This window comes from Pogoniulus pusillus, chromosome 9, assembly GCF_015220805.1.
Source record: "Pogoniulus pusillus isolate bPogPus1 chromosome 9, bPogPus1.pri, whole genome shotgun sequence".
In the NCBI taxonomy this organism is placed as follows: domain Eukaryota; kingdom Metazoa; phylum Chordata; class Aves; order Piciformes; family Lybiidae; genus Pogoniulus; species Pogoniulus pusillus.
The window spans coordinates 3318132-3336298 of NC_087272.1; the positions used below are offsets into that span (position 1 = coordinate 3318132).

Here is an 18167-nt window from a genome sequence, read left to right on the forward strand (position 1 = left end):
GTTTCCTGGTGTTTGGGTTTGATTGATTGTTTCACCCCCACCATGAAGTAAATGGGAATGAGTTTGGAGTCTGGGTCGGGGTAATGCGAAGCACAAATGCAGGCTGGGCAGTGAGTGGCTGGAGAGCAGTCCTGAGGAGAGGGACTTGGGGGTGCTGCTGGAGGAGAAGCTCAACAGGAGCCAGCAGTGTGCACTTGCAGCCCAGAGAGCCAAGCAGAGCCTGGGCTGCAGCAGCAGAAGTGTGGCCAGCAGGGCCGGGGAGGGGATTCTCCCCCTCTGCTGTGCTCTGCTGAGACCCCACCTGGAGTACTGCATCCAGTTCTGGAGCCTCATTCCAAGAGGGCTGTGGAGATGCTGGAGAGTGTCCAGAGCAGGGCCAGGAGGATGCTGAGAGGGCTGCAGCAGCTCTGCTGTGAGCACAGCCTGAAAGAGTTGGGGCTGTGCAGGCTGGAGCAGAGGAGGCTCCCAGGTGACCTTCTTGTGGCCTGCCAGCATTTGAAGGGGGCCTCCAGAAGAGCTGGGGAGGGACTTTTGATGCTGTGAGGGAGTGGCAGGACTGGGGGGAATGGAGCAAAGCTGAAGGTGGGGAGAGTGAGGCTGGAGGTGAGGAGGAAGTTGTTGGTGATGAGAGTGGTGAGAGGCTGGCATGGGTTGCCCAGGGAGGGGGTTGAGGCCCCATGGCTGGAGGTGTTTGAGGCCAGGCTGGCTGAGGCTGTGTGCAGCCTGCTCTAGGGTAGGGTGTCCCTGGGCATGGACACGGGGGTTGGCACTGGCTGCTCCTTGTGGTCCCTTCCAACCCTGCCTGATGCTATGAGTGCAGTGGTAGTGCTTAGGTGCCGTTAAGGACGCATTTGAATCCTTTAAAGCAGAGTGAATGACTAATTGTGTATTGAAGCTCTTTGTCTGACTTAATAATTATTGATGATTGATGCATTTGAAGAATCTCTAATTCGCTTTAAAAGCAAAGAAACAAACAAACAAAACTCCCAAACCAACCAACCAACAACAAAACTACCAACAAACATAAAACCCAACACAAAAAGCCCAAACCCAAGAACCCTGCCTAAAAACCTCACAAAATCCCAAAGCAGAAACAATGACAGTGACAAGCAATAACAGCTCTTGCTGTAGAATCACAGAGTGATTGAGGCTGGAATATGGCTCTGAGCCCAGCCTGTGACCTAACACCACCACATCACAGAATCAGCCAGGTTGGAAGAGAGCTCCAAGCTCAGCCAGCCCAACCTATCACCCAGCTCTGGCCAAGCAACCAGACCATGGCACTAAGTGCCCCAGCCAGGCTTGGCTGCAACACCTCCAGGCACAGCGACTCCACCACCTCCCTGGGCAGCCCATTCTGATGTCCAGTTCCTACTAATGCTATAGTAAGTTTGATGTAGCCCCATGAATTATGAATGAAGCTTCACTTCTTGAGTTGCCTCTTCTCCCAGGTAACCAGCAATAGAACAAGGGGACACAGTCTCAAGTTGTGCCAGGGCAGGTCTAGGCTGGATATTAGGAAGAAGTTCTTCACAGAGTGAGTGATTGGCATTGGAATGGGCTGCTCAGGGAGGTGGTGGAGTCACTGTCCCTGGAGGTGTTGAAGCAAAGCCTGGATGAGGCACTTAGTGCCATGGTCTGGTTGATTGGATAGGGCTGGGTGCTAGGTTGGACTGGATGATCTTGAAGGTCTCTTCCAACCTGGTTGATTCTATGATTGATTCTATGATTGATTGCCTGAGTTGTGGTACTTGTGTGTGGTGGAATCAGTTGCAACAAATACAGACTAGAATAGAAGGTAGAGTACAGTAGAGTAGAATCAACCATGCTGGAAAAGACCTCCAAGATGATAGAATCAACCAAGTTGGCTCAACCAAGTTCCTCTGTGATCTGTGCTAGTCTGTATGGTCCTGCTCTAGCAGAGGAGTTGGACTCAGTCTCTTTGGGTCCTTTCCAGCCCCTGACATCCTGTGAAGTTGACCCAAGTCTGAAAATACTAACAGGTACCTGGGCCTGTTTCTGTGCAACCAGTTCTTGGTGAGCCTGCTTTGGCAGAGGAGTTGAACCAGGTGATCCCCAAAGGCTCCATCTGACCCTTACTGTGCTGGGAGACTCTGCTGGTTTGAGGTTAAATGGAGGATTTTAATGAGGGAAATCAGGTCATTGGTTGTGAAAAGAGAAATAACCATAGAATCAAGCAGGTTGGAAGAGAGCTCCAAGCTCTGCCAGGCCAACCTAGCACCCAGCCCCGGCCACTCAACCAGACCATGGCACTAAATGCCTCGTGTAGTCTGTTTTTGCATACCTCCAGGGACAGCAACTCAAGCACCTCCCAGATTTCCCATGCTTCTTGTAGTACTGGGAATGTACTGCTGCTGTTTTGCTTTGCAGAGGCTTTTATGGCTGAAAGTCTTTTTTGACTAAGCAAGTATTTGAATGATTGCTCCAAAAAGTCTGACATGGCTCTTGGTTCTCCTCTCTTCCTCTCCCTTCCCTCCCTCCCTCCCTTCCCCTTCCTCCCTCCCTCCCTTCCCCTCCTTCTCCCTCCCTCACTCCCTTCCCCTCCCTCCCTCACTCCCTTCCCCTCCCTCACTCCTTTCCCCTCCCTTCCCTCCCTCCCTTCCCCTCCCTCCCTTCCCCTTCCCCTCCCTTCCCATCCCTTCCCTCCCCTCTCTCCCCCTTCTCTCATTCCTTTTTCCTTCCTGGATGGGTGAACTTCAGGTGCAAACAGCTGGATCAGGTTTCATGCTGTTGTTTAGCTAGCATCTCAGGATGCTAGGGGTTGGAAGAGAGCTCTGGAGATGTTTGGATCCAGCCCCCTGCTAGAGCAGGACTATCCTCTAGGTGCTTGTCGTTCTACCAGCAAGCCAAGAAGGGTCAGTGTGTGAATGCCTGAATGGCATGAAGCCATAGGCAGGGGAAGTGTATTATGGGGTGGGTGTGGGAAAGCATGAGGACTTCATTTCATGGGAAATCACATGTGGCTTTTTTAGTTCCTGCTATTTAGAGGGTCTGTGAGAGAGCACATTTGAGCACAGTAAGTATGGAAAATGGGCACTAATAAAGGCTTCCAGAAATGCATGCAAATAGCTGAGCCTTTGCTGTAGGCAAAGCTGTAGGAGTCTTAGTTCTGTGGGAATGGAGATTAGGCAGTAGGAGGAGGTTCTTCACCACGAGAAAGCTGTTAAAACAGGGACTTGCTAGGTAGGAAACTGGCTGGATGGTGGCAGGCAGAGAGTGATGATCAAGGGCACAACATCCACCTGCAGACCAGTGCCAAGTGGCTCCCTCAGGGGTCAGGGCTGGCACCAGTGCTTCCAGCTTGGTGTTGTCTGCAAACTCACTAATGCAGGACTCAATCCTCTCATCCAGATCATCAGGGAAGATATTAAACAGGACTGGGCCCAGCACTGACCCCTGGGGCACACCAGTGGTGCCAGCTGCCAACTGGATGTGGCACCATCCAGCACCACTCTCTGGGCCTGCCCATCCAGTCAGAATGCTCCATTTAAGAAGTCAAAGAAAATATCAGTTGTGGAGAAAAGCTTCCTTGTCTTAGGCAGGAGGATGCTGCTGTGGTTCACTCAGTGTCTCCCAGCTCCTAGGGTGTCAGTGGCTGGGTATTTTGGGGAAGATTGGCTTACCACTAGGAGCTTGTTCATGTTAGTTAGAAGCAAAAGCAAACCTTCCCAGTGTCACAGCTCTGATGCATGCTCTGAGTTAATGCTGGTATTTGAAGTGGGCAGCATCTGATGAGTGGCAGTTAATCACCTGGGCACTTTTAGAGAACAGAATAGAATCAAGCAGGCTGGAAGAGAGCTCCAAGCTCAGCCAGCCCAACCTAGCACCCAGCCCTGGCCAAGCAACCAGACCATGGCACTAAGTGCCCCAGCCAGGCTTGGCTTCAGCACCTCCAGGCACAGCGACTCCACCACCTCCCTGGGCAGCCCATTCCAATGCCAATCACTCTCTCTGCCAGGAACTTCCTAACAACATCCAGCCTATACCTCCCCTGGCACAGCTTCACACTGTGGTCCCTTGTTCTCTTGCTGGTTGCTCTGGGAGAAGAGCCCAACCCCACCTGGCTACAGCCTCCCTTCAGGTAGCTGCAGACAGCAATGAGCTCTGCCCTGAGCCTCCTCTGCTGCAGGCTGCACACCCCCAGCTCCCTCAGCCTCTCCTCACAGGGCTGTGCTCCAGGCCCCTCCCCAGCCTTGATGCCCTTCTCCAAACACCTTCCAGCACCTCAACATCTCTCTTGAATGGAGGAGCCCAGAACTGGACACAGCACTCAAGGGGTGGCCTGAGCAGTGCTGAGCACAGGGGCACAAGAACCTCCCTTGTCCTGCTGCCCACACTGCTCCTCAGCCAGCTCAGGATGCCATTGGCTCTGCTGCCCACCTGGGCACTGCTACCTCCTCTTCAGCTCTTCTCTCCCAGCACCCCCAGCTCCCTCTCTGCCTGGCTGCTCTCAGCCACTCATTCCCCAGCCTGTAGTGCTGCTTGGGGTTGTTGTGGCCAAAGTGCAGAACCCTGCCCTTGGCTTTGTTCAGTCTCATCCCATTGGCCTCTGCAAACTATAATAGCAAAGAACATAATTTTCTGTTGCTTTCAAACAACAAATTATATCAGCTGTAACAACAGACTGTAGTGGATTATAACAGCTGCATGTTAAGCTACCTGCTCCTGAGTTGGGCCATTATGAGCAGGTCAGCTGTATTTCTGCCCTTTCAAAACTCCTAACTGTTCCACTCTGGTGGAGGCAGTGCTAACTCTTTGGCCACCATTTGGGACAGCAATGAAATGGAGTCGTTGTCCTGCCTCTGGAATTGGTGTCCATAGGTGTAAAACTAGTGCAGATAAGATAAGCAGCCACATGGTAAAACTAGTGCAGATAAGATAAGCAGCCACATGGTAAAGAGTTTAGGGGAGCTGTCTGAATGAAAAATGACTGCTGTGATAATGGAGTAGGTAATTAAAGAACAAAGGGGCTGGGGAGGGACTTTCTAGGATGTCAGGTAGGGATAGGACTAGAGGGAAAGGAGGAAAAGTAGAAGTGGGTAGATTCAGATTGGATGTTAGGAAGAAGTTCTCTAACATGAGGGTGGTGAGAGACTGGCACAGGTTGCCCAGGGAGGTAGTAAAATCCTCATCCCTGGAGGTCAAGGCTAGGCTGGATGTGGCTCTGGGCAGCCTGATCTAGTATGAGACGTTCCTGCCAGTGGCAGGGGAGTGGGAAGTGAATGATCCTTGAGGTCATAGAATCAATTCTCCAGGCTGCAGAGCCCCAACTCTCTCAGCCTGTTCTCAGAGCAGAGCAGAGCTCAGCATCTTGGTGGCCTCCTCTGGACTGGCTCCAACACTTCCATGTCCTTCTTGTGCTGGGGGCTCCAGAACTGCCCCCAGGAGTGCAGGTGGGGTGTGAGGAGAGCAGAGCCAAGGGGCAGAATCCCCTCCCTTGCCCTGCTGCCCACACTGCTCTTGCTGCAGCCCAGCACAGGGTTGTGTCTGGGCTGCACTCCCACTGCTGTGCAGTTTTCTCTTGGAAGCTGAGCTGATAAATAATAATGAGCTTGTCCTAATGAAACAAAGTTGCTGAATGCTTCCCTCTCAGTGGAGAGCAGTTCATGGGAACATCAGGACCAGGAGGATGCTCAGAGGGCTGCAGCAGCTCTGTTATGAGGACAGACTGAAGGAGTTGGGGCTGTGCAGTCTGGAGAAGAGGAGGGTCCCAGGTGGCCTTCCAGGATCTGAAGGGAGCCCACAAAAAAACAAGGGAGAGACTTTTTAGGTATTGACTCCTATATCCCCCTTCAGATCCTGGAAGGCCACTCCAAGGTCTCCTCCAAGCCTTCTCCAGGCTGCACAGCCCCAACTCTCTCAGCCTGTGCTCACAGCAGAGCTGCTGCAGCCCTCTCAGCATCTTGGTGGCCTCCTCTGGACTGGCTCCAACACTTCCATGTCCTTCTTGTGCTGGGGGCTGCAGAACTGCACCCAGGATAATGATATTCTGTGCAATTAGAAGGCATCTAAAATGTAATGGATGTACCTTGACCATGTTATTCCAAAGAGAAGCATCTCTGCTGTGAGCACAGACTGAAAGAGTTGGGGCTGTGCAGGCTGGAGCAGAGGAGGCTCCCAGGTGACCTACTTGTGACCTTCCAGGATCTGAAGGGGACTACAAAAAAGCTGGGGAGGGACTTTTGAGGCTGTGAGGGAGTGCCAGGAGTGGGGGGAATGGAGCAAAGCTGGAGGTGGGGAGAGTCAGAGTGGAGGTGAGGAGGAAGTTGTTGAGCAGGAGAGTGGTGAGAGGCTGGCATGGGTTGCCCAGGGAGGTGGTTGAGGCCCCATGGCTGGAGGTGTTTGAGGCCAGGCTGGCTGAGGCTGTGTGCAGCCTGCTCTAGGGTAGGGTGTCCCTGGGCATGGCAGGGGGGTTGGAACTGGCTGCTCCTTGTGCTCCCTTCCAACCCTGAGTGATTCTGTGATTTGCCATGCCCTCTGTTGAACTGCTGTAGCAGATCTGTGAGCAGCTATATGCCAGCAGCTGGCCTTTATCCAGGCATCATTTCATCTTTACCCGAGTGTCCCAGCGGGCCTGGAAGGTCTGCATGCTCTTGTAAGGATTGAAACCTTCCTTTAGACGATCACTAATCATTTCCAAACTGTTCTTTGTCCACAGGGTGGAGTTTGCTTTTGTTCTGGGGAGCTGAATAGGAGAAAGGGACATTTCAGCTTTCCTGATAAAGGTAAGACAGCATCTCCTGATAAGGATAAGACACTGTTCCTTCTTATGAGCTTGTAGAAAGTTTGTCAGTAGAGGATTTGTTTGCTTTGGGTTATTTTTTCCCGTTCTGTGCTTTGTAGTAAGTGTAATGTGTGATAACATAACCTGCATGGGGAATGGAATGTGTGATTTTACCAGGGGTATCAGAAAAGGCTCTGGAGATAAGCAAGGACCTATAGATCAGCATGACAAAGTGGATAACGATTCGTTCTTTGCGACTCTCTCCATGTGCCCTTGAACTGACCTGCCCAAGTTCACTCCTGCTTCACAGAGTCACAGGAACAAGCCCCTCAGGAGCACCAACTCCAACCATTAACTCTACTCTGCAAGGTTTACCCTAAACCACATCCCCAGGCACCACATCCAAACCACTTTTAAACACAGCCAGGGTTGGGGACTCCACCACCTCCCTGGGCAGCACATTCCACTGCCTGACCACTCTTGCTGGGAAAAAAATCTTCCTAATGTCCAGTCTAAACCTCCCCAGTGGCAGCTTGAGGCCATTCTCTCTTGTTCTATCACTGATTACCTGTGAGAAGAGACCAGCACCAACCTCTCCACAAGGTCCTTTCAGGTAGCTGCAGACAGCAGTGAGGTCTCCCCTCAGCCTTCTCTTTTTCACACTAGCCATCCCCAGCTCCTTCAGTAACTCCTCATCAGATTTACTCTCCAGGCCCTTCCCCAGCTTCCTTGCCCTCCTCTGCCCTGGCTCCAGCACCTTCACATCTCTCTTGTATTGCAGTGCCCAAAACTGAACACAGCACTCAAGCTGTGGCCTCACCAGAGCAGAGTCCAAGGGGACAGTCCCCTCCCTGCTCCTGCTGCACACAGCATTTCCAATCCCAGCCAGGATGCCATTGGCTTTCTTGGCCACCTGGGCACACTGCTGGCTCCTATTCAGCTGCTTGTCAATCACAACCCCCAGGTCCCTTTCTGCAGGCAGCTTTCCAGTCACACTGCCCCAAGCCTATAGCATTGCTGGGGGTTGTTGTGGCCCAAGTGCAGGAACTGACATTTGGCTGCTTTGAAGCTTATCCATCCAATCTATCCAAAAGGAAGTAGTTCTAAACTCAGCTTGAAACCTGCTTGAACATTTAATATGAAAAGTAATCACTTCCTAGAGTCTATCTATGCAAGTCCCTCTGGAGAGCCTCTCTACCCTCCTGCAGATCAACACTGCCATCCACCTTGGTGTCATCTGCAGACTTACTGCTGGCACACTCTGTGTCTTCATCAAGGTCATCAATAAAATGCTTGAATGCAGTTTTGAGGTCTCTCAAATCAAAACAGTTGAGTTCTGTCTATGCCACCTGTCAGGGAAGATGTGTGGGCACGTTTGGTGCTGTCTTCACTGCTCTGTGCTGTTGCAGGAGAGCACAGAGGTGTGATGGAAGGAGGGAAAGGTGACAAGACTTGTTTGGATGGAGATTCACCTTTGGAATTAAGCAGCAAATCTTGTCAGAAGCAGGTATCACAGCATCACAGTATCACCAAGGTTGGAAGAGACCTCATAGATCATCAAGTCCAACCCTTTACCACAGAGCTCAAGTGACAGGGAAGGGCATAAAACTCTGGGATTCATCCACCACCTCCCTGGGCAGCCCCTGCCAATGGAAGAATTCTTCCTAATTACCTACCCCCTCTTGTTGGGTAGATGATTTTACGCATGAGGCTGCTTGCTCTCCTCCCTTTCCCCCCCAGCCTCTCCTCCCTTTCCCCCCCAGCCTCTCCTCCCTTTCCCCTCCAGCCTCTCTTCCCTTTCCCCCCCAGCCTCTCTTCCCTTTCCCCCCCAGCCTCTCCTCCCTTTCCCCTCCAGCCTCTCTTCCCTTTCCCCCCCAGCCTCTCCTCCCCTTTCCCCCCCAGCCTCTCTTCCCTTTCCCCCCCAGCCTCTCTTCCCTTTCCCCCCCAGCCTCTCTTCCCTTTCCCCCCCAGCCTCTCTTCCCTTTCCCCCCCAGCCTCTCTTCCCTTTCCCCCCCAGCCTCTCTTCCCTTTCCCCCCCAGCCTCTCTTCCCTTTCCCCCCCAGCCTCTCCTCCCTTTCCCCTCCAGCCTCTCTTCCCTTTCCCCCCCAGCCTCTCCTCCCCTTTCCCCCCCAGCCTCTCTTCCCTTTCCCCCCCAGCCTCTCTTCCCTTTCCCCCCCAGCCTCTCTTCCCTTTCCCCCCCAGCCTCTCTTCCCTTTCCCCCCAGCCTCTCTTCCCTTTCCCCCCCAGCCTCTCTTCCCTTTCCCCCCCAGCCTCTCTTCCCTTTCCCCCCCCAGCCTCTCTTCCCTTTCCCCCCCCAGCCTCTCTTCCCTTTCCCCCCCCAGCCTCTCTTCCCTTTCCCCCCAGCCTCTCCTCCCTTTCCCCCCCAGCCTCTCCTCCCTTTCCCCCGCAGCCTCTCCTCCCTTTCCCCCCCAGCCTCTCCTCCCTTTCCCCCCCAGCCTCTCCTCCCCTTTCCCCCCCAGCCTCTCCTCCCTTTCCCCCCCAGCCTCTCCTCCCTTTCCCCCCCAGCCTCTCCTCCCTTTCCCCCCCAGCCTCTCCTCCCCTTTCCCCCCCAGCCTCTCCTCCCCTTTCCCCCCCAGCCTCTCCTCCCCTTTCCCCCCCAGCCTCCCCTCCCTTTCCCCCCGCCTCTCTTCCCTTTCCCCCCCAGCCTCTCTTCCCTTTCCCCCCCAGCCTCTCTTCCCTTTCCCCCCCAGCCTCTCTTCCCTTTCCCCCCCAGCCTCTCTTCCCTTTCTCCCCCAGCCTCTCCTCCCCTTTCTCCCCCAGCCTCTCCTCCCCTTTCTCCCCCAGCCTCTCCTCCCCTTTCTCCCCCAGCCTCTCCTCCCCTTTCCCCCCAGCCTCTCCTCCCCTTTCCCCCCAGCCTCTCCTCCCCTTTCCCCCCAGCCTCTCCTCCCCTTTCCCCCCAGCCTCTCCTCCCTTTCCCCGCAGCCTCTCCTCCCTTTCTCCCCCAGCCTCTCCTCCCTTTCTCCCCCAGCCTCTCCTCCCTTTCTCCCCCAGCCTCTCCTCCCTTTCTCCCTCAGCCTCTCCTCCCTTTCTCCCTCAGCCTCTCCTCCCTTTCTCCCTCAGTCTCTCCTCCGTTTCTCCCTCAGCCTCTCCTCCCTTTCCCCCCAGCCTCTCCTCCCTTTCCCCCCAGCCTCTCCTCCCCTTTCCCTCCCAACCTCTCCTCCCCTTTCCCCCCAATCTCTTCTTGTCTAAACCTACCCAGTTGTAGCTTGCCAAACCTCATCCCACTGTCCTCAGCCCACTGATTTCACCTGCCCAGGTCTCTTTGCTTTCCTACCCTCAATCACATCACCACTCCTGCTCACTTCAGTGTCATCTGCAAACTTGCCAGTGGTGCCCTCAACCACCTCATCCAAACCTTAATCAAGATATTAACCAGAAGTGACCTCAGTACTGAGCCTGAGGGAACCCAACTTGTGACTGGCCCCCAGCTGGATTTAACTCCATTTATCACACCTCTTTGGGCCTGTTTTTAATCATCCCTCTGTGCCATGGGCTGCAAGTTTGTGGAGGAAAATGCTGTGGGAGATGATGTCAAAGGCTTTACAAAAGTCATAGAATGGTTTAGGTTGGAAGGGACCTCAAAGCTCAGCCAGTTGCAACCCCCTGCCACTTCATTTAAATTGCAGGGGATAAAAAAAGGTGTGTTGAGATGTGAGGAACAAAGGACAGGATCATGCTCGTTGAAGATGCTTACTGATCCTGTTCAGTCCTGGGCTCCTCACTACAAGAGGGACGTTGAGATTCACTTGCTGTGAACACCTTTCCCCCCCCAGCTGCCTTTAACACCACTTTATATATCCAGCAGTGTGAAATACTTATTGATCATCTGGACCAGGGGATTGAGTCCAGTAGCAGCAAGTTTGCAGAGGGCAACAAGTTAGGGCTAGGAACCCTCTTGGGCAAGAAAAATTTCCTAGCACCCAGCCTGAACCTCCCCTGGGGCAGCTTGGAGCCATTTCCTCTGCTCCTGTCCCTTGCCACCAAGGAGCAGAGCCTGCCCCCTCCTTGCTCCAACCTCCCTGCAGGGAGCTGTAGAGAGCAATGAGCTCTGCCCTCAGCCTCCTCTTCTGCAGGCTGCACACCCCCAGCTCCCTCAGCCTCTCCTCATAGCCCAGGTGCTCCAGGCCCTTCTCCAGCCTCACTGCCCTGCTCTGGACAGGCTCCTGAATCTCTGTGTCCTTGCTGCAGCTAAAATGCAGTTGTACTATATTGTGGAAAGCCTTGTGTTGTTCTCAGGTATCAGTGCTTGAAGCCTGGCTGTTTTGAAGCATGTAACAGTGCCTGTTGTCCTGTGAGGATGTGGTTATCAATATCATCAGTGAGTTTGCTGATGACACCAAGCTAGGAGCAGTTGTGGAGCTGTTGGAGGGCAGGAGAGCCCTGCAGAGGGACCTGGCCAGGCTGCATGGGTGGGCAGAAGCCAATGGGATGAGACTGAACAAGGCCAAGGGCAGGGTTCTGCACTTTGGCCACAACAACTCCAAACAGCACTAGAGGCTGGGGCCAGAGTGGCTGAGAGCAGGCAGGCAGAGAGGGAGCTGAGGGTGCTGGGAGAGAGGAGCTGAAGAGGAGGCAGCAGTGCCCAGGTGGGCAGCAGAGCCAATGGCATCCTGGGCTGGCTCAGGAGCAGTGTGGGCAGCAGGACAAGGGAGGTTCTTCTGCCCCTGTGCTCAGTACTGCTCAGGCCACCCCTGGAGTGCTGTGTCCAGTTCTGGGCTCCTCCATTGCAGAGATGTTGAGGTGCTGGAAGGTGTCCAGAGGAGGGCAACAAAGCTGTTGAGGGGCCTGGAACACAAATCTTATGAGGAGAGGCTGAGGGAGCTGGAGGTGTGCAGCCAGCAGCAGAGGAGGCTCAGGGCAGAGCTCATTGCTGTCTGCAGCTCCCTGCAGGGAGGCTGTAGCCAGGTGGGGTTGGGCTCTGCTGCCAGGCAAGCAGCAAGAGAAGAAGGGGACACAGTGTGAAGTTGTGCCAGGGGAGGTCTAGGCTGGATGTTGTTAGGAAGTTGTTGTCAGAGAGAGTGATTGGCATTGGAATGGGCTGCCCAGGGAGGTGGTGGAGTGGCTGTGCCTGGAGGTGTTGAAGCCAAGCCTGGCTGAGGCACTTAGTGCCATGGTCTGGTTGCTTGGCCAGGGCTGGGTGCTAGGTTGGGCAGGCTGAGCTTGGAGCTCTCTTCCAACCTGCTTGATTCTATGGTGTTGGTTTGTCACTTACATGTGTGTGCTGCAGCGTGGGGAAGCTGTGTGGATTGGGACCAGGTCAGATGTGAGAGCTTGCTGGTGTTGGCAGGGGCACACAATGAGGTATTTATAGCTGCCTGGTACCAGCTGCAGGAAGAAGGATGATACCTGATCTGGCATGAAATCTACAGAGATAAAATTACTTGCAAAAGCCAACAAAAAATCATGTGAAATGTGCTTGTAGGAGCAGAATGATCTGGTACCTGTTCAGCTGCTTTTTCTCGATGGCTTTTGCTGCGTTGCACCTGGAAGGTGCAGGTACCTTCCCCCTGACCCACAGCACACACTTATTAAGCTGAATACACACTAAGTAGCAATGATTTGCTAGTAATGAACATGTGAACTTCCTTGAAGTCATTCAGCTCCTTGAAAACCAGTAGTGGTCAGGGTGTAACTTGAAGAGAGGACTTTTTTTCCCACCCCTCTTGTTGGGTAGATGATTTTACGCATGAGGCTGCTTGCTCTCCTCCCTTCCCCCAGCCTCTCCTCCCTTCCTTCAAGCTCTCCTCCCTTTCCCCCCAGCCTCTCCTCCCCTTTCTCCCCCAGTCTCTCCTCCCCTTCCCCCCCAGCCTCTCCTCCCTTTCCCCTCCAGCCTCTCCTCCCTTTCCCCTCCAGCCTCTCCTCCCTTTCTCCCCCAGCCTCTCCTCCCCTTTCTCCCCCAGCCTCTCCTCCCTTTCTCCCCCAGCCTCTCCTCCCTTTCTCCCCCAGCCTCTCCTCCCTTTCTCCCCCAGCCTCTCCTCCCTTTCTCCCCCAGCCTCTCCTCCCCTTTCCCCCCCAGCCTCTCCTCCCCTTTCCCCCCCAGCCTCTCCTCCCCTTTCCCCCCCAGCCTCTCCTCCCTTTCCCCCCCAGCCTCTCCTCCCTTTCCTCCCCCAGCCTCTCCTCCCCTTTCCCCCCAGCCTCTCTTCCCTTTCCCCCCAGCCTCTCTTCCCTTTCCCCCCAGCCTCTCTTCCCTTTCCCCAATCTCTTCTTGTCTAAACCTACCCAGTTGTAGCTTGCTAAACCTCATCCCACTGTCCTCAGCCCACTGATTTCACCTGCCCAGGTCTCTTTGCTTTCCTACCCTCAGTCACATCACCACTCCTGCTCACTTCAGTGTCATCTGCAAACTTGCCAGTGGTGCCCTCATCCACCTCATCCAGACCTTAATCGAGACACTAACCAGAAGTGGCCCCAGTGCTGAGCCTGAGGGAACCCAACTTGTGACTGGCCCCCAGCTGGATTTAACTCCATTTATCACACCTCTTTGGGCCTGTTTTTAAGCCAGTAGAAAATCATCCCTCTGTGCCATGGGCTGCAAGTTTGTGGAGGAGGATGCTGTGGGAGATGATGATTAGCCTGGAGAAGAGGAGGCTCAGGGTATCCTCATTGCTGTCTACAACTACCTGAAGGGAGGCTGTAGCCAGGTGGGGTTGGGCTCTTCTGCCAGGCACCCAGGGATAGAACAAGAGGACACAACCTCAAGTTGTAGCAGGGCAGGTCTAGGCTGGATGTTAGGAGGAAGTTCTTCCCAGCAAGAGTGATTGGCATTGGAATGGGCTACCCAGGGAGGTGGTGGAGTCCCCATCCCTGGAGGTGTTTAAAAGGAGGCTGGATGAGGCACTTAGTGCCATGGGTTAGTTAATGAGAAGGGTTAGGTGATAGGATGGACTCGATGGTCTCAGAGGTCTTTTCCAACCTGATGAATTCTGTGAAACTCACTTAAAAAATGAAGACTAAACTCCCTCCAAACAACAGGTAGTTCTTACTGTGTATCCCAGTACTTCCTTGCCCCAGGCAAGCATGCTGATGACCTAAAATTAGGATGCATATTTAGGTGAGTTGTTTTAGCAAGGTAAAGGGCAGATTAACAAGGCAAAGATAATAATTAGATCAACTCCCAGTTTAATTTCTCTTGTAGTTCCTCATTAGCTTTTGCCTTTGGGTATAGTCAGCTGTGGCATGCTTATGGCTTTATCAGGCTGAAAAGGGCTGTTGTAATCTGGATGCAGGCTTCAGCCTGAACAGCCTTTTGGCAGAGGGAGGGTTTTCTGGGAGGGATGGATCCTGGGAGGAGGGACTCCAGGAGGAATCACACCTGCAGCTAACCTGGCCTTTTAATGCAACATGGCCTTTTGCATGCTGTGTCTTGAGTCCTGACTGTGCCCTTGAGCTACAGCTGCTCTTTGGGGCTTAGCTTATGCCCTCTGAACATCCTTTTGTCTGTCTTCTTTCACCTGACAAGGAGGGACAAGGTTGGTGTTGCAGCTTAGACATTTATTTCTATGTCAGTACCTTAAGTAGACAGTAAAAAGTTGCTGATGAAGAAGATGAAGCTTTGTGTGCCTGGAGCAGGGAGGAGGGTTGGAGGACATGAGAAGGTGCTTTGATGCTGCTAGAAAGTGTTGTGTGGGAAAGTTCAGTCAAGCTGTGCACTAATGTAACAGTTGGGGCTTATGAAAGGTTCTTTAGCCATACTTAGAAGAGAAGCTCAGAGTCACAGAGTGTCAGGGGCTGGAAGGGACCTCAAATGCTCATCCAGTTCAAGCCCCCTGCCAGAGCAGCATCACCTAGAACATTGGAATGGGCTGCCCAGGGAGGTGGTGGAGTCACTGTCCCTGGAGGTGTTGAAGCCAAGCCTGGATGAGGCACTTAGTGCCATGGTCTGGCTGATTAGCCAGGGCTGGGTGCTAGGTTGGCCTGGATGATGTTGGAGGTCTCTTCCAACCTGCTTGATTTGATGGTGTATTTAATTGGCTAGGGCTGGATGCTAGGTTGGATTGGATGAGCTTGGAGGTCTCTTCCAACCTGGCTGATTCTATGATTCTAGGATCTGGAAATTGAATGGAGCTTTATACTTACAGCTTAGCACAATGTACAAGCAGGTATTTACAAGATATACAGAAGTATACAAGTTAAAGGTCATGCAGAAACACAACAGGAGGGGCTCCCAACCACCCTGCCACCTTCTCCATAACCCTCTACCTTAGCCCAGACTTTGCCTTACACTTAAGGTAGTTTGGAGAGTCAGCCAGGGGTTTAGGAAGCAGATGGATTAGTCTGGCAGCAAGTTAGGTTAGAGAGAGAAAGTGCAGCCCAGAGAGCAGCTCTGTTTTCTATGTTTGTGTTCTTGTTGTGCATCTCAGCAAGCCTCTGAGTGCAGCAGCCATCACCATCGTTTCCTTCCCACAGCCTAGCATCTAATTCTTCTCACCAGAACATCCCAGCTAGGCTCAGACGAGCACACCAGCGCTTGCCCCTGCTGCTGCTGGCTCTGTGTTCCTCTCAAGTGCCTGACAGAGAACTTTCCCAGCCTACAGCCTTTTGCTTTGCTGCGAGGGTGGTGCTCCCAGGCTGGAGAAACCTGAGAAGCAGAGCCAGCCTTCCTGCAAGGAACAGATGGTTACTGTTTAAATAGGAGCCCAGAAGAAACAAGGGCATCTACCTAATGTGCAGTGCTGGGAGAGAAAGGGGGAGCCTTCCTGGGCAGGGGAGGGCAGTGTCTGTCTGAAGAGAGAGGTGGGAAGAGGGAGGCAAGGGATGAAAAGCAGAAAACTCGATTTGAGCTGGGTTTTGTTCCAGGTCATTCTGCCCCTGTACTCTGCACTGCTTAGACCACACCTTGAGTGCTGTGTTCAGTTCTGGGCCCCCCAGTTTAGGAGGGACATTGAGATGCTTGAGCGTGTCCAGAGAAGGGCGACGAGGCTGGGGAGAGGCCTTGAGCACAGCCCTACGAGGAGAGGCTGAGGGAGCTGGGATTGGTTAGCCTGGAGAAGAGGAGGCTCAGGGGAGACCTTATTGCTGCCTACAACTACCTGAGGGGAGGTTGTGGCCAGGAGGAGGTTGCTCTCTTCTCTCAGGTGGCCAGCACCAGAACAAGAGGACACAGCCTCAGGCTGTGCCAGGGGAGATTTAGGCTGGAGGTGAGGAGAAAGTTCTTCCCTGAGAGAGTCATTGGACACTGGAATGGGCTGCCCGGGGAGGTGGTGGAGTCGCCGTCCCTGGAGCTGTTCAAGGCAGGACTGGACGTGGCACTTGGTGCCATGGTCTGGCCTTGAGCTCTGTGCTAAAGGGTTGGACTTGATGATCTGTGAGGTCTCTTTCAGCCTTGGTGATACTGTGACACTGTGATATCTTAAGGGGAGTCGTGTGTCAGCCACGGAGGGCCAGGCTGGAGCAGAAGGCTTGCTGCAGTCCCACCAGCGCGGTGTGCCCTGCGCCCAGCCCCGCGGCTCGCCGCCGCCCCCATGAATGGAGCCTTTCCAGAGCTGCCAAACCCCGAGCAAACGTGGCCCAGGGATTTATGACAGCCTGTCCCTGGCCTTGGCATGGGGGCTAATTGCAGAGAACAAGGAGCGTGCTGGAAACTCAGAGCTGGCAGGTGACAAATGCAGAAAGCATTTGAGATCGGCTGCCAGTCAAAGGGCTTTTGTGCGAGGCAATGTTTGTGTGTCTGTGCTCCTTGCTAATGAGCTCCCAAACTTAGCTGTGTGTTTTCCTGTTATTAGCTGCTTAAGATAGATGTAAATTCCTTGTTTTGGCTCTTTATTTTACAGCCAACACATAAAGAGTAATAGCTGCACCACTCTTCCTACCCAAAGGTCTCAAAGCAGCTGTGTCTGTGCTGCCTTCCAAGTGTCTGATGCTCACATCCATAGAGAAGGGAAAGTTAGGAGGCTAAATATTGAAGATGAGAGTTTGAAACTAGAGTATAAAGGCTCCAGAGATGGCAAAAATTAACTGTTGGCCTTGGAGGGAATGTTCTCCTTAGCAGCTGAGAGGCAAATTTGTATAGCAAGAGTGCTGCTGCCTCCAATTTTAGCGTTTACTGTACCTACACTTTGGCCACAAGAGCCCCAAGCAGCACTACAGGCTGGGGACTGAGTGGCTGAGAGCAGGCAGGCAGAGAGGGAGCTGGGGGTGCTGGGAGAGAGGAGCTGAAGCTGAGGCAGCAGTGCCCAGGTGGGCAGCAGAGCCAATGGCATCCTGGGCTGGCTGAGGAGCAGTGTGGGCAGCAGGACAAGGGAGGTTCTTGTGCCCCTGTGCTCAGCACTGCTCAGGCCACCCCTTGAGCCAGGTGGGGTTGGTCCTATCATCCAGCCTAGACCTCCCCTGCCGCAACTTGAGACTGTGTCCCCTTGTTGTGTTGCTGCTTGCCTGGCAGAAGAGACCAACGTTTCCTAATGTCCAGTCTAAGTCTCCCTTCAGGTAGTTGTAGACAGCAATGAGCTCTGCCCTGAGCCTCCTCTGCTGCAGGCTGCACACCCCCAGCTCCCTCAGCCTCTCCTCACAGGGCTGTGCTCCAGGCCCCTCCCCAGCCTTGCTGCCCTTCTCTGGACACCTTCCAGCACCTCAACATCTCTCTTGAACTGAGGAGCCCAGAAATTGCAGGTTTTGTACTCATCAAAGCCTCTGTCTAGAGAAGTAATAACCTGATTGGCCTTCTCTTAGTCTCCAGGTAATCAGTGTTCAATTCTAAGAGCACTGAAATACACTTTAAGTAAGGGGTGTTGCAATAGGAAGAGCAAGTGCTACCAAAAACAATACTCCTCTGCACAGCAGGCTGACTCTGCACCATGCCTGCTTGCCACTTGTCCAGCAGCTGTTCAGGATACACACAAAGGGATGCTGAACTACAAAGAGAAGTGCAGAGTTCTGCATCTGGAGAACAGTAGTCAACTCCACCAGTACAGGCTGGGAGGGATCTGCTGGAGAGTAGCCCTGTGGAGAGGGACCTGGGGATGCTGGTGGCTAACAAGGTACCCATGGCACAGCAATGTGCCCTTGTGGCCTAGAAGGCCAATGGGATCCTGGGGTGTATTAGGCAGAGTGTGTCCAGCAGATCAAGGTAGGCTCTCCTCCCCCTCTACTCTGCCCTGCTCAGACCTCATCTTGAATACTGTGTTCAGTTTTGGGCTCCCCAGTTGCAGAGGGACAGGGATCTGCTGGAGAGGGTCCAGCAGAGGGCTAGGAGGATGATGAGGGGACTGGAGGGCATGGCTGGTGAGGAGAGGCTGAGGGCCCTGGGGCTGCTTAGTCTGGAGAAGAGAAGACTGAGAGGGGATTGGATAAATGTTTATGAGTAGCTGAGGGCTGCCAGGAGGGGGGACAGGCTCTGCTCACTGCTGCCTGGGATAGGACAAGCAGCAATGGGTGTAAGCTGCAGCACAGGAGGCTCCAGTTCAAC

General features: G+C 53.6%; 1 protein-coding gene across 2 annotated transcripts in view; it reads left to right on the plus strand.

The window, feature by feature from the left end:
- BMPR1B (bone morphogenetic protein receptor type 1B) overlaps positions 1-18167 on the plus strand; it is a 294174-nt gene that overhangs the window by 58906 nt on the left and 217101 nt on the right. For both annotated transcript variants that reach the window (XM_064148356.1, XM_064148357.1), the window contains exon 2: positions 6680-6746. The gene's annotated coding sequence lies outside the window, so the exon portion shown is untranslated. The remainder of the gene's footprint in view (positions 1-6679; positions 6747-18167) is intronic.